Source organism: Triticum urartu, chromosome 2A, assembly GCF_056163025.1.
Source record: "Triticum urartu cultivar PI428250 chromosome 2A, HENAU_Tu73, whole genome shotgun sequence".
NCBI lineage: Eukaryota > Viridiplantae > Streptophyta > Magnoliopsida > Poales > Poaceae > Triticum > Triticum urartu.
In genome coordinates this window covers 676951361-676965833 of record NC_141874.1, presented here as the reverse complement: position 1 = coordinate 676965833, position 14473 = coordinate 676951361, and positions in this window count along the sequence as shown.

Here is a 14473-nt window from a genome sequence, read left to right as displayed (position 1 = left end):
CAAAGCTTGCCCTAAGGATCCATTCCCGCTCCCCCGCATCGATCAAATTATTGACGCCACTGCAGGACACGACCTACTGTGTTTCTTTGACGCATATTGTGGATACCATCAAATTAAAATGAAGGAATCCGACCAAGCCGCAATGGCATTTATTATCCCATACGGGCCTTTCTACTTCAACGCTGTGCCCTTTGGGCTCAAAAACGTCGGTGCCACCTACCAATGCATGATTCAAACATGCCTAGAGAAACAAATCGGCAAAACAGTTGGAGTATACGTGGACGACATCGTCATCAAGAATAAGTGCATCAAATCATTAATAGATGACTTACGCCTCACATTCGACAATCTCCGGACATATGACATTAAGCTCAATCCGGAAAAATGTGTATTCGGTGTCCCCTCGGGAAAACTACTGGGCTTCATTGTTTCCAGTAGAGGAATCGAGGCAAATCCAGCCAAAATCTGAGCTTTATCACAATTGGCTACACCAACAGACCTTAAACGGGTCGAAACCTAGCTGGATGCGTGGCAGCTTTAAGCCGCTTTATCTCCAGACTAGGAGAAAAGGCATTGCCACTTTATCGGCTCCTCCGACGCAGCGATCACTTCGAGTGGACAGATGCAGCAATGACCGGATTGGAAGAAATAAAGGCTCTTTTAGCAAGAAACCCAATCCTAGCCACGTCAAGCGGCAGCGAAACAATGCTATTATACATATCTGCAACACACCAGGTGGTGAGCGCAGTACTTGTCATCGAACGAGAAGAGGACGAACACAAATTCCCACTCTAGAAGCCGGTATACCATGTATCCACCATCCTAACTCCATGCAAATCCCGGTACCCCCATTATCAAAAGATAGCATACGCGGTCTTCATGGCATCCCGGAAGCTACGACACTATTTCCAAGAGTGCTCGATCATAGTGGCTTCCGAAGTTCCACTGAACGACATAATAAACAATCACGATGCAACGGTCCGGATTGCCAAGAAGGCCATTGAGCTCCTTCCATTCGGTATAACATACAAGCCACACTCGGCCATCAAATCCCAAGTACTGGCAGACTTCATCGCCGAATGGACAGAAGCCGAACTCCCTAAAGAGTACGACACATATTCCAACTGGGTCATGCATTTCGATGGTTCCAAAATGCTGGCGGGCTTAGGGGCATGCGTTATCCTAACATCCCCCACTGGAGATATAGTTCAGTACATACTCTAAATATTATACACAGACTCCAACAATGCAGCCGAATACGAGGCTTTATTGCATGGTCTTCGGATGGCTGTCTCCATGGGCATACAACGCCTGGAAGTGCGCGGGGATTCGAACCTCGCGATATCTCAAATAAATGGAGATTTCGATGCCAAGGATCCGAAGATGGCTGCTTACCGTAACGCCGTTCTCAAAATGTCAGCGCGGTTCGAGGGGCTCGAGTTTCACCATGTGGCTCGAGAGAGTAATCAAGCGGTAGACATCATTGCTTGCATTGGCGCCAAGCACGACCCCGTCCCACCTAACATCTTCTTGGAAAGGCTTTTCAAGCCATCTGTGGTGTGGCAAGGGGAGAGCGGCAGCATCAGTCCGGACCCGGCCATAACCCCAGATGTCGAACATACCGACATCATCGGAGGCTCAGCCACCGAAACAACACCATCGGCCCATCTTGTAACGGCAGTCATTGCCCCATGGACCGAACCATTCTTGGCCTACTTCAATAGGCAAGATCTCCCTGAGGATCAGAATGAGGCCCGCCGCATTGTTCGGTGTTCGAAAGCCTATAAGGTCCATGAAGGAGAACTCTACAAGAAAAGCGCTACCGGAGTGCTTCAAAGATGTATCTCCGAGGAGGAGGGCGGCAGCTTTTGGCTGAAATTCATGCCGGTCTCGGTGGTCACCACGCCGCAGCTCGAGACCTCGTAAGCAAGGCCTTCTGTATAGGTTTCTACTGGCCGACGGCCCGAGCAGATGCACAGGACATTGTCCAACATTGCGTCGGATGCCAACTTTTCGCCAACCAAAGCCATATGCCACCCACTGCTCTGCAAACAATCCCCATCACTTGGCCTTTCGTGGTCTGGGGGCTTGACATGGTTGGACCCCTTAAAGGAGGCTGCCATAAGAAAAAATATCTTCTAGTTATGGTAGACAAGTTCACTAAGTGAATAGAGGCCAATCCAGTTAAAACGAACGAAGCCGGACCAGTGATAGACTTTATATCCGGTGTTGTGCACTGTTACGGTGTTCCACACAGCATCATCACCGACAACGGCTCTAACTTTACAACCGATGAGGTGAAAAACTGGTGTGCTAATCTTGGCATTAAGCTCGATTACGCTTCTGTATATCATCCGCAAACAAACGGTCAAGTCGAACAAGCCAATGGTCTTATTATGAGCGACATCAAACCTAGACTAGTGCGGTCTTTAAAAGAATCAGACAAGCACTGGGTTGAGGAGCTCGACTCCGTACTCTGGGGGCTGCGGACCGCGCCCAATCTCACTACCGGATACACACATTTCTTTATGGTGTACGACGCAGAGGCTGTGTTACCCTGCGATATTATTCATGACTGACCTCGAGTGCACATGTACGAAGAGAGAGAAGCCGAGCTTGATTGGCAGGACAACTCAAATGCCTTGGAGGAGGAGTGCGACGTCGCAAAAGCCCGTTTCACATTTTATCACCAGCAGGCCCGCAGATATCAAAGCAGAGAAGTACGGGCCAAGACTTACAACGTTGCTGAACTTATTCTACGCCTCCCGGAGAAGAAAAAGGACAAACTCAAGCCAAAGTGGGAGGGTTCCTTCATCATTGACGAAGTTCTCACTAGGGGAGCATACCGCTTGCGTGATGCATCTGACAATTGCCTAGCACTACAAAAAAAAGACACATCCGTGACATTTTGGGCCTAACGAAATTTTTTCGGTCATACTTATGACACTTCTATGACGATAATTGTGACAAAACCCGGTATCATCATAGATGTGGTGGGCTCGCACTTCTATGACAAAAAATCATGACAGAAAATGGGCTTTTTGTCCTGGGCGGGCCGGAGACGCAGCTGCATGACATTCTTTGGGTCGTCCATGACGGAAAAAACCATGGTAGAAGCAAGGGCGAGGAAAATATCGGGGTGTTCTCGGTTACGGTGGGTGGTCGGGGCTGAGCGATGCGCGTTTCTCTCGTACACGCACGCGCGTGGGTGCGAGGCGTTGGGCTCTAACTGAACCCGATCGATTGCACTGCAGGCTACACGTTACTGAACCCGAGCGATCGATTGATGGCTGTTAACTGAACCCGATCGAGCGATTCCTTCGCTACTGCTGCTAACTGAAGCCGATCGATGCTGCCTCTGGATGAACAGTGAGCATTGCTGGGGGGTGGATGAACAGTTCCTGGTGGGGGTGGATGAACAGGACCACGTGGTGTTGCCTCTGGATGAACAGGACCCAGATCGAACGAGCCGGTTGGGGGTGGATGAACAGGACCCCGTGGAGGGCTGGATGAACAGGACCACCCCGTGGAGGGCTGGATGAACAGTAGACGATGGAGGGCTGGATGAACAATAGCTCGTTGAGGGATGGTTGAACAGGAGCCCGTGGAGAGGGCTGGTTGAACAGTAGCTGGTGGAGTAGCGCGCGGTGGAGGCTGGATGAACAGGAGCCCGTGGATGAACAGTCGCAGGTGGAGGCTGGAGGAGGTCGACGGTGGATGAACAGTAGCCCGTGGAGGCTGGAGGGGGTCGACGGTGGAGATGAACAGTATCCCGCGGAGTCCCGTTTTGCGGTACGCACACCCTCCCGATGAACAGGACCCCCCTTTCGACCGTAGCGCTCCAACACAAGTCTGTTTCCTCTGTTTTGCGGTACGCCACACCCGTCCTGATGAACAGGACCCCCGTTTCGACCGTAGGAGGTCCGTTTCCTCCGTTTTGCGGTACGCCAGACCCCTCCCGTTGAACAGGATCCTGTTTCAACCGTGGCCGGTCGAACACAAGGCCGTTTCCTCCGTTCTGCGGTACACCAGGCCACGTTTCCATCGGCTGTTCCGTCCAAACCGGTTGGCTCCCACGCGTTTCGTTGCCTCCCGATGAACACGACGCATTCCGTTGCCTCCCCATGAACACGACGACCACGCAGTTTCTCCGTTTCGACCCAGCCATGTACACGAGCCCTGGCCGTACGTATGCGCGATTAGGCGTTCGAGACCCCGCCCGTATGTATGTACGTGTCGTATTTTATTTCTTGCATACTGGCCGTTGTACGTACGTGTACATGCTACGTGCGCGCCTCTACTATGACATGTGCACGCCTCTACATCGACCAGTATGTACGTACATGTTCGCGACCAGAATGACAATGCTACATACGCTTCGACTAGGTGGGTCCCGACTGTCAGGCACTTCCTTGCGTGCAAAGATGTAGCTGGTGGATCCCAGCAGTCAGGGGGGCGAATCATTTTTTTTGCCCGGACGCACTTCCTTGCCTGCGAAGATGTAGCTGGTAGGTCCCAACAGTCAGGGGGAAACATTTTTTTCGCAAAATACGGTTGCCTGTCTGGTGAGTCCCTTTTTGTTAGGTGGAGGAATCATTATTCTCCTCGTAATAAGGAGGCACTTGCTACGGCCGTGGACCCAGTTGTTAGCCTCTCCACGTACAGTCCATGTCCGATGGAAGCCGTTCCTTGACCACGTTGACCACGCCGCGCCGAGAGCACCAGGGCGGTGGACGACGGCGAGGCCTAGGAAGGGGACGACGCGGATCCGGGGAAGACGCGGTAGTGGATGCCCACGCATAGAGGAGTATGAGGGTTCACTGGTTCGCTGCGGTGTGAGGCTGCCGTCGTCGCAGAATAACAAGGGGTGTGGGTGAGTAGAGGGATGGCCTGGCCAGCAGTGGGAGTAGTAGGGGCGGTGAGGCCTCCGCGGCATCACAGCCGGCCACGGGAGGCAGGAGCACGCGGCACGACCGACGCTGCTTTGGGCAGCTGGAGCAAGAAGACCATAGGTTGAAGATGCACTACGGCCATTGGATGGACATCGTATGGTCACTGCAGCTAGAATCACTTATATTGACTTAGTTGACAAAGCCCTTGGTACGCGTCAACTTATTAGGCCCACAGGTCAGCCTCCGAAACGGTGCGCCCCAGATGTCAGGGGAGGAATCATATTTTCGGCGGCTGAAGCAAGAATATTCGAGATTGAAGAAGAAGCACGACATCCGTTGGATGGACATCCAATGGCCACAGCTACTAGAACCGTGTGTTGTTGACAAAGCCTTGCATACGCGTCAACTTAGTTTTTTTAGGGGACGCGTCAACTTAGAAGGCCCACAAGTGTGTAGCAGAGAACATATAGCCCATTTGCGATTTGTAAGAATGTACAACCCATTTTTTAATTCTATTGTAATTTTCTACAACCCATTTACAGTTTGTTAAAAGTACATCCCATTTTCTAGCTAGGACAACGATTAATAATTTTAACCATCCCTCAAAAAAAGATTAATAATTTCAACCAACCGCTCAAAACAAAATTCAAAAAAAATTCCCACATTTTTATGTGATCCGAAATATTTTTATCCGAAATTTCTAGTCAGATTAAATATAATTTCAAAATAAAGTTGTATTACGTTAAAATCCAACAAAATATTGCGCGCGCAACAAGTAATGAAATTAAAATTTTCAAATTCCAAAAATAATATATTTTTTAAACTAATTACGCGTTTGGTGCATTTTTTATAGTTACTGCCCAGTTATTATAATTGCATCCCATTTATTATTTCTTAAAGTCTGTTTTCTTGTTAAGCCTAATGCATACCTCCTAGGAAAGTTTGCAGCCCAGTGGGGCAGAGAAGTTGACCCGGATATTGTGTACAACTGTCGGCCCAGTTGCATTGCTGATGTTGAAAAAAAGGCATGTGTAGTACAGTACAACCTAACATGGCTACTCAGACCACATGCAGCGACACCGGAAATAGCAATTCATCATATAGCAGCGGCAGGAGCAGCTCATAGCAATTCATCATATAGCATCAGCAGGAGCAGCTCATAGCAATTTATCATACAACAGCAACATGAGCAACTTATAGCAACTCATCATATAGCAGCAGCAGCTCATAGCAATTCATCATATAGCAGCAGCTCATAGCAATTCATCATATAGTAGCAGCAGGAGCAGCTCATAGCAATGCATCATATAGTAGCAGTAGAAGTAGCTCATAGCAATTCATCATATAGTGGATCAAAATGAAAATTTGGCAAAAAATCAGAGGAGATCCTCACCTTGTTGGATGAGCTCAACCTTCAACAGCACCTCAAGGCCATGGCCTGGGAGGTGGGGAGGGGGAATAAGGTGCCTTCTGCCGCAGTGTGGCATCAGCCGTAGTTGTGCAGCGCCTGCCGGAGTAGTGCGTTCGACGAACCACAGTGGAGCAGCTGCTGGAGACCATGAGAAAGAGGGGCGGCACCAGAGGGAGGAGCAGCCAGGGAGATTTGCCCCTACCCGCCGGCCATGTAGCCTAGCTGGACAGAGCATCGTTGAGGACCAGACAAGATGGGACCAGTGGTGACGAATCGCTGGAGGAAACCTAGTGCTGCAGACAGGGGATCAAGGTAGAGGGAAAGGGGAGAGGAGATGCAAGCGGGCAGGGCAATGAATGCTTGCGTGTTTGTTTTTACTTGAGGGTGAGGTGTGACGCGGGCGTCAGCAGTTGCATTTTGAGTGTAATATAGGCAGCCAACAGAGTCATTTCACTATTCCCCTTGCCTTCACTTTTTAGTGAGGTTCTACCCGAAACACCCCCCTCCAAAGCGAAATTAGTTAAGCCCAAGCCCATAACTCAAAAATGACTTCTTTACATCTTTTATGGCTTATTTTGATAATAAGACCTGAAAACGCGGAATAGAACTCGCCCTTAACCTGGAATTCAATTGTGCGTGCAATGATGAATCACTCTTGCCTGCTATAGTGTACATTTAGGCATCATCATACATGGCATAATCTAATACATGTGCATTCCATTGTAGAATCTGGAATATGCAATGTTTATGTTAGTTCATACGTTGCACATGATGTTTAAATGCCCCTTAAATCTGGTCATTCAAGTGATGGTATTTAAGCCTCCTTCTTTGCTTCTTTTCTTGATATGTAAGATTTGCTCACACATCTGTTCAATTGCTTGTTTGCATCAGCCAGCCATACTAGGACTGTTTGCTTTGATTACTTGATGTTCTTGACCTAACACTCTAACAGAGCTTGTCAACGATTTAAACACTAAGGGCTGCTGTAGTGGGGCCTTTTCTAACTCATAGGTGACATAAAGGTTTGGCTGTACACTAAAGTAGGCTCTCCAAGAGTACCTGGAGATCCAGTTCGAAGGTATGCCTAGTTTTTACATAGTGCAGACATAGTAAATGCTCATTTCATTGTGTGCAAGTGCAAGAGATGCGGCATGTTTCATTATGTGGTATTGTTTTGTTCTAATCTCATCCTTTTGTGTTCACAGACTGTAAAGTATGTATATTTATCTTCCAAGGAGACGAGTAACTAGTTTGTGTCACCTTGTAGAGGGGGTGCAATGAAGATAAGATTGACGATTTCCAAGTACAAGATGTTAGGAAGGAGCCTTGCAAGAGAAGTAGGAGCTGCGCTGAGCCTCTTCAACCTGTTAAGGTAAGTCACTGTATCCAACTCAATAGTTCAATTCCTTGTTTGTTTTAGGAATAGTTAATTCTCTCTTTTCAATTGCTTTATTTGTCCTCAGTTAATGAGATGCCCAAAGAATGATGCCTGATGTTGGGTACTTGTATAACTATTAGTTGACATAATTAAAGGCCTTACCATTTAATTACTCTACCGAAGTGTGCCTGAAGCTTTGAAGTCTATTAACCAACTATTATTGCATGAGGCTCACAATCTAGTTTATACTAGGCTAATGATTGCATAGTTTTGCTTGTTGTAGTACGTTTGTATGAAACCCTCTGTTGTTCATTATGCTCCCTAGGACTTTAATTGAGCTACAGAATGGCCAACTGCTTGCTTACTTCTACGCAACGTGCTGTCTTTGTAACTTGTCTGTGTTTTGGATTGGACCCCAACATCATGCTCCTCTGGTGAGCTAAGAGAGATTTCTGTATGCAGGTTGCACATACTACCTTTTTATAATTTTTAAAATATCACCTGCTTATGCTTCATGATGTGTAACATTTTTGTTAGTCCTGTTTTGCCATGTACAAAATAGTCTGTCTTGCTCGCTTCACTGTTGTAACTATATTTTTGCCCTAGTCATGTGTACTTACAGAAACATTTCTGGATGAGGTGACATCAACACAAAGATCTGCGAGCAGTGCAGCATGGCCATTACCGAATGATTATGGATTGGAATTGGAATGTGCTGATGTTCTCGAGCATCAACTAGAGGTGGCAAGACAACATGTAGATGATTCTCAATGTACAATCAACAAGCTGAGACTAGACATGCAGGTATTAGATGCAGGAGTCAAAAAATGAAACAAGACACTGAGGTAACAATGAAGGAATTGGAGATTTTGCAGACTGAAATTTGTGCTATCTAAATCCAACCAATCCTATTTTCTGAAGAGATTATAGTTCAAATGGTAAGTTATGTTGATGCGCATCCATGATGTAGGAGCTGTATTTGCCCAGTGTATGTAATTTTCTCTTTGTGTATGCTTTATTATCACTGGTGCCGAACTATAATGCCAGTGGGTATAATAGGCTATAATTTCTTTATTGTATAGTGTAGGATTATTCTACGTTTCTATGACTTAGTCTCTTTATTGTATAGTGTATGTTTTTAGAGGTGGTAGTATAGAGTAGGATAATTCTTTGAATATGCTATATCGTTCAAACGGGGGCCAACTCGCCCCAACGTTGTAGTGACCATGGCTCTCCACAGGCCATACGATCCATGGGACATCTATGGGACGGACGATCCATGGCCTTCTATGGCCATCGGGCCCGTGGGCCTTCTATGGGTTGTCGGATCCATGGGCCTTCTATGGGCTGTCGGATCCATGGGCCTTCTATGGGCCGTCGGAGGCCTTCTATGGGCCGTCGGATCAATGGGTCTTCTATGGCCCGTCTCATCTATGGGCCTTGTACGAGCCGTATAAGGGGCCGTAAACGGGCTAGAGTGGAAATCGTACGTTTTATGGGCTGACCATAACGGGTCGTTAATAGGCTGAATTTGATGATGCTATGAAAATGGCCCAACAGATTAACGGGCCACAAACGGGCCGACCGTATCCATGGGCTGAATTTGGCCCACAAGCAGAAAAGACCAGTAACGGGTCGTAAGTAACCGGATGCTGGAAATGAGCCCAAGAATAAATGGGCCCTGAGAAGGCCGAAAGGTAACACGGGCTGGAAACGACCCAATGGAATAATAGGCCGCTAATGGGTATAAAGCGACACATTGTTCATTATGGTCCGGTTTCACCACGGGCCGTTAATGGGCTAAGAGTTACAAAGGGACTCATATGGGACGAAATACTTCATGGGCCATACATGGGCCGGAAGTTACAACGGGCTGGAATCATATTGGACGGCCCAGATGACGCTACTGGGCCTAATTCCGGTAGGCCGTAATGGGCCGTGAGTTAGCGGGCTGTAAATGGGCTATATGCGAACATATCGTTAACAGGCTTTCCGTGGGCCAGCCCGCCACCTTTTGACCAAGTCAAACGGGCCGGCCTTTTCACAGGAATGGGCCTCTATTGGGTCGTGCCATGTGTCGACGTATCATAGGCGCCTTGGGTCCAATGAGTGGATGACATCTGTCCCAACGGTGAGCCAACACATGTTTCCTCCAGCCAATGATGATTTTACACGTGGAAAATTCCCATTGGTCGGGGCTGCTAATGGGTTATCGGATCCAAAATCGGACCCGATAGCTTAACGGCGTTTTGTTACAGTGGATGCCACGTGTTGGTCACCCTTGACGAAAGCACTTCTGTGACGCGCGATTTATCGTCATGGAAGTGGACACTTCCGTGATGATAATTTTGGTAATGTCATGGAACACTTCTACGACAGCACATGTATGACTATCTTGATTCTGTCATAAAATCATCATGGATGTACATGCATGACAAAAAACGCGACCTACTGTGACAAACACGTATCATCACGGAAGTGTATTTTTTTTAGTGTAGAACCGAACCCCTGGAACGCGGCCAGACTCCAAAGATTCTATGCCTAGTGCCGAACTCTTTGTTTGTTTCCTTCTACCTATTGTTTCCAATACTTTTTTCCTCTCTTTTAGCTTTTTTTCTTTTTTAGCTTTAAAGCTCTTCGCGCGGCTCCACCGTGCACCTGTGACATACACATACTCAAATATGTACGTCCATTATACCCGGGGGCTTCTTGGACAGAAGCTTATTATTGTTATTTTCCGAGCATCAAGCTCGTCACATATGTGTATTCTCCTCATATGTACCTTTTATTCGCCATTACATGCATCGATATGACTTAAATTTTGGCCAAGCTGGGTTGCCTGGCTCCTGTGCTTATGCCATACATTCCCGTTAGTTCGGCTAGGGCATAAAGGGAGCACCTCTACGATTGTTACTGCCGGGTCATACGGATGTGTACCTTAGACTGGGTGAAGCCGAAAGCTAGCGTTCTTAAGGGAATATTTGGTCGGCGGACTAAAGATGTTTTTTTCATTCACCCCATGGTGAGCACCCCAGATGTTACGAACACTACGATTTCTGCAAATCACAGTTCAGACATGCACATTAACGCATGACTACCCAGGGAAAGGAACCCTTAATGGAACTATTCTATCTGGAAGAAGTTTCTTAAAATCACAATGTAATATAACATAGCTAGCCGGATACAACTTGTCTGTTCAAGCAACTATGACCCCTACGCCTAGTTTGCACGCATACCCTGGTCTATTTTTTGCCGCTTAGGTATTTGGAAACACTCTGCACCTTCGGGTCCAGAGGTCGAAGCAAAAAGGTCTGCCATGACAATCGTTTTACAAATCCGTCTAGGGACAAATATGTCAAGGAAAGTACATAGTCAATTAGACTCAAAAACTTCCTCCTCTATATCGTCTAGCAGGCTGTCTAACTTGCAATCCTGTTGGGAATATCGGTCGGCTACTTCGACTTGGTCATATACTAAATTAACGGGAATTTCTTTTCCATCTGACCCTAGAGGTCCGACCCGAGCCATATGATTCGGATCAAGCTTGGTATACCATGTTTTCACAATGGCCCAAGCTTCTTGTGCACCTTCCTGGTAGGTCGATATCTTCCATAACTGAAAACACCGCCGTGCTCCCCTGAATAGCTGTACAAGCTCCTCCATTCTTCCTGGAGGGGAGGTGGATGGCCATAAAGCCTTGGCAACACTTCGCATCGCCTGCCGAGCTTGCTCGTGCACTTGCAACAGCTCTTCTAGTAGATCGCCTGAGAATCTGGACACCTCCTATTTGGGATGGCCAGTCAGCATACCTACAGGCATAAATCTATTAGTCCCTTTCATTTCCAAATTACACGGAGGTAAGTTTGACCACATACTAAATATGCCGCCTCAAAGCCTCTTATTTTCCTTCATGGAGTCAGCCAGCTGAGCCCGTACATCTTTCAGTTCCTCGCCCAGTTGGGTATTGGAATCCTGGAGCTTGTTTTTCTCCTGCACGACTCGTGTTAGCACACGCTCGTCCGTGGCTAGTAATATTTTGGCTTCTTGTTCTCCCCCTTGAGCGGCTTTCAGTTGCTCTTGTAGTTGATCTGATGATCCTATTAAGAGGTGAGCAACCGTGTTAGCATTATTGGCATTCCATTATGTTTTCTCGATGGAGGGGAACATTACCAGGTGACGCCTGAGGGAGTCCTGGACTAAGGGGTCCTCGGGCGTCCGGCCTGTTAGCCATGGGCCGGATTGATGGGTTGTGAAGATGCGAAGACCGAAGACTGTACCCGTGTCCGGATGGGACTCTCGTTGGCGTGGAAGGCAAGCTTGGCGACCAGATATGTAGATTCCTTTCTTTGTAACCAATCTTGTGTAACCCTAGAACCTCCCGGTGTCTATATAAACCGGAGGACTTAGTTCGGATAGGGGAGACTCATTATCATAGCCATACAAGCTAGACCTCTAGGGTTTAGCCATTACGATCTCGAGGTAGATCAACTCTTGTAATACTCATATTCATCAATACCAATCAAGCAAGACATAGGGTATTACCTCTGTCGGTGTCAAAACTGGCGGATCTTGGGTAGGGGGTCCCGAACTGTGCGTCTAGGCGGATGGTAACAGGAGGCAAGGGACACGATGTTTTACCTAGGTTCGGGCCCTCTTGATGGAGGTAAAACCCTACGTCATGCTTGACTAATATTGACGATATGGGTAGTACAAGAGTAGATCTACCACGAGATCAAGGAGGCTAAACCCTAGAAGCTAGCCTATGGTCTGATTGTCTGTTCCTACGGACTAAAACCCATCCGGTTTATATAGACACCGGAGAGGGCTAGGGTTACACAGAGTCGGTTACAATGGTAGGAGATCTACATATCCGTATCGCCAAGCATGCCTTCCACGCCAAGGAAAGTCCCTTCCGGACACAGAACGAAGTCTTCAATCTTGTATCTTCATAGTCCAGGAGTCCGGCCGAGGGTATAGTCTGGCTATCCGGACACCCCCTAATCCAGGACTCCCTCAGTAGCCCCCAAACCAGGCTTCAATGACGATGAGTCCAGCGCGCAAATTGTCTTCGGCATTGCAAGGCGGGTTCTCCTCCAAATTTCGTATACTTGTTGAATAGTGTCCGGTTTCTTGTAAATGTAGCGCTCCTTGGCTTCTATGCCCAATAATGGCCGTCTTCCACATGTCAAATGAATACGAAAAGTCAGGGTGTTTTTTTTATATTTACACCCCAAGCCGCGTGAATGAGCCGCCTATTTAAGGGGACGAGGATATAGATCCAAACCACACCTTCTTCCCTCCGCGAGTATTCATCAGAGCATATGCGACAGGGGTCCATTCTATCATGGCCGGCCGCCGCAACTCCTCCTCTCGCCCTTCCAGCCCTCAGCCTGGAGATTGGAAGAGGTGCTCCATCCCGCACAGCGAGCTACTGACGCTCCAGACCAAGGGATTTCTCCCCCCGACCTATATGGTCCCGGTTCGAGCCAGACTTGCCACCTATAATGGCGGAGAGCAAGCGGAGAGCGCCCCCAATCCCTCCAAAGGAGAGCGGGTATTTCTTGTCCCTTAGTTAATAAGAGGGCTCAGATTTCCAATTCATCCGTTTCTCCGGGGGCTCCTGGAGTTCTATGGCCTCCAGCTGCACAACCTCACGCCTGCCTCCATATTGCATATCGCGGGCTTCGTAGCCCTTTGCGAGCTATTTTTGGGCTGCGAGGCTCATTTCGCGCTGTGGAAAAGGCTATTCTGCCTTGTGCCCTGTTCTCAGAAGGGGTCAATATATCAAGTGGGCGGAGCCCAAGTGTGGCGCATCGCCGGGACCGGATATCTATCCAGAACCCCAAAGATGGCGTCCGAGGACTGGCCTTCGGAATGGTTTTATATAGAGGACGTCCCGCTGCCGGATCCTGTCCGGATCGGCCTCTCTGAGTTCGACAGTGCTCCCCTAAAGAAGCGCCTAAGATGGCGTCCACGGAGCCCTCAGAGGGAAAGCGACAAGGACGTTCTTTACCTGATGGGCTGGATAAGATTGTTAGCGCATTCCGGACTGACCATGATCGGGGTCATGGCCGCATGCATCATGCGACGGGTGCAGCCGCTCCAGTATAGAGGCCACCCCATGTGGGACTTCAACCGGGAGGACGACGCCACCCGCCACGGCCGTAAGGGGCTGGATTCGGCTGCCGCTCTAATAAAGACCTTGTCCGCTTTGTACAAGGGAGAAGAGGAGGAATTTCTCCGCGTCAACCCACAGGGTGGATTTTCTATGTATAATCCCCCAAGTTGGGTAAGTGGACACTTTTACTTGCCCATCTGTTTTATATTCCCATCGTTAAATATTCAGTCTAACGACTTCAACGCAGGAACTGCGCCAGGCTGTTAAAGAAATAAACAACCCTCCTCCACAACCCGAGGATCCGGGACGGTCCCTCGACCCGGCCTCTCAAGAGGATCTGGACTTATCTGTGGAGCTAATTGATGGGGTGTTTCATCAATTGAGCAAGGACAACGCATTGGTGGCCATTACGGCCGATTACCCAGGGCTACTCCCAGCCTCACAGGTAACTGAGACCGAAGTCCCAGCACTTTGAAAAGGGATCTATCCTCGCGTGTTTTCGATTGCCGTATGACAACCGTGTTTTGCAGGGGAGGTCCTTGAGACGGGAGGCCGAGCCTGCGGCGACTAGCCAACGAGGGGCGGCAAGGCCCCGCGGGCTGAAAAGAAGTGCGGTACGGACTGAGACGCCGGTGCAAAGGTAGCGCGCCATCTTATTCCCAGGTGTCATTCCT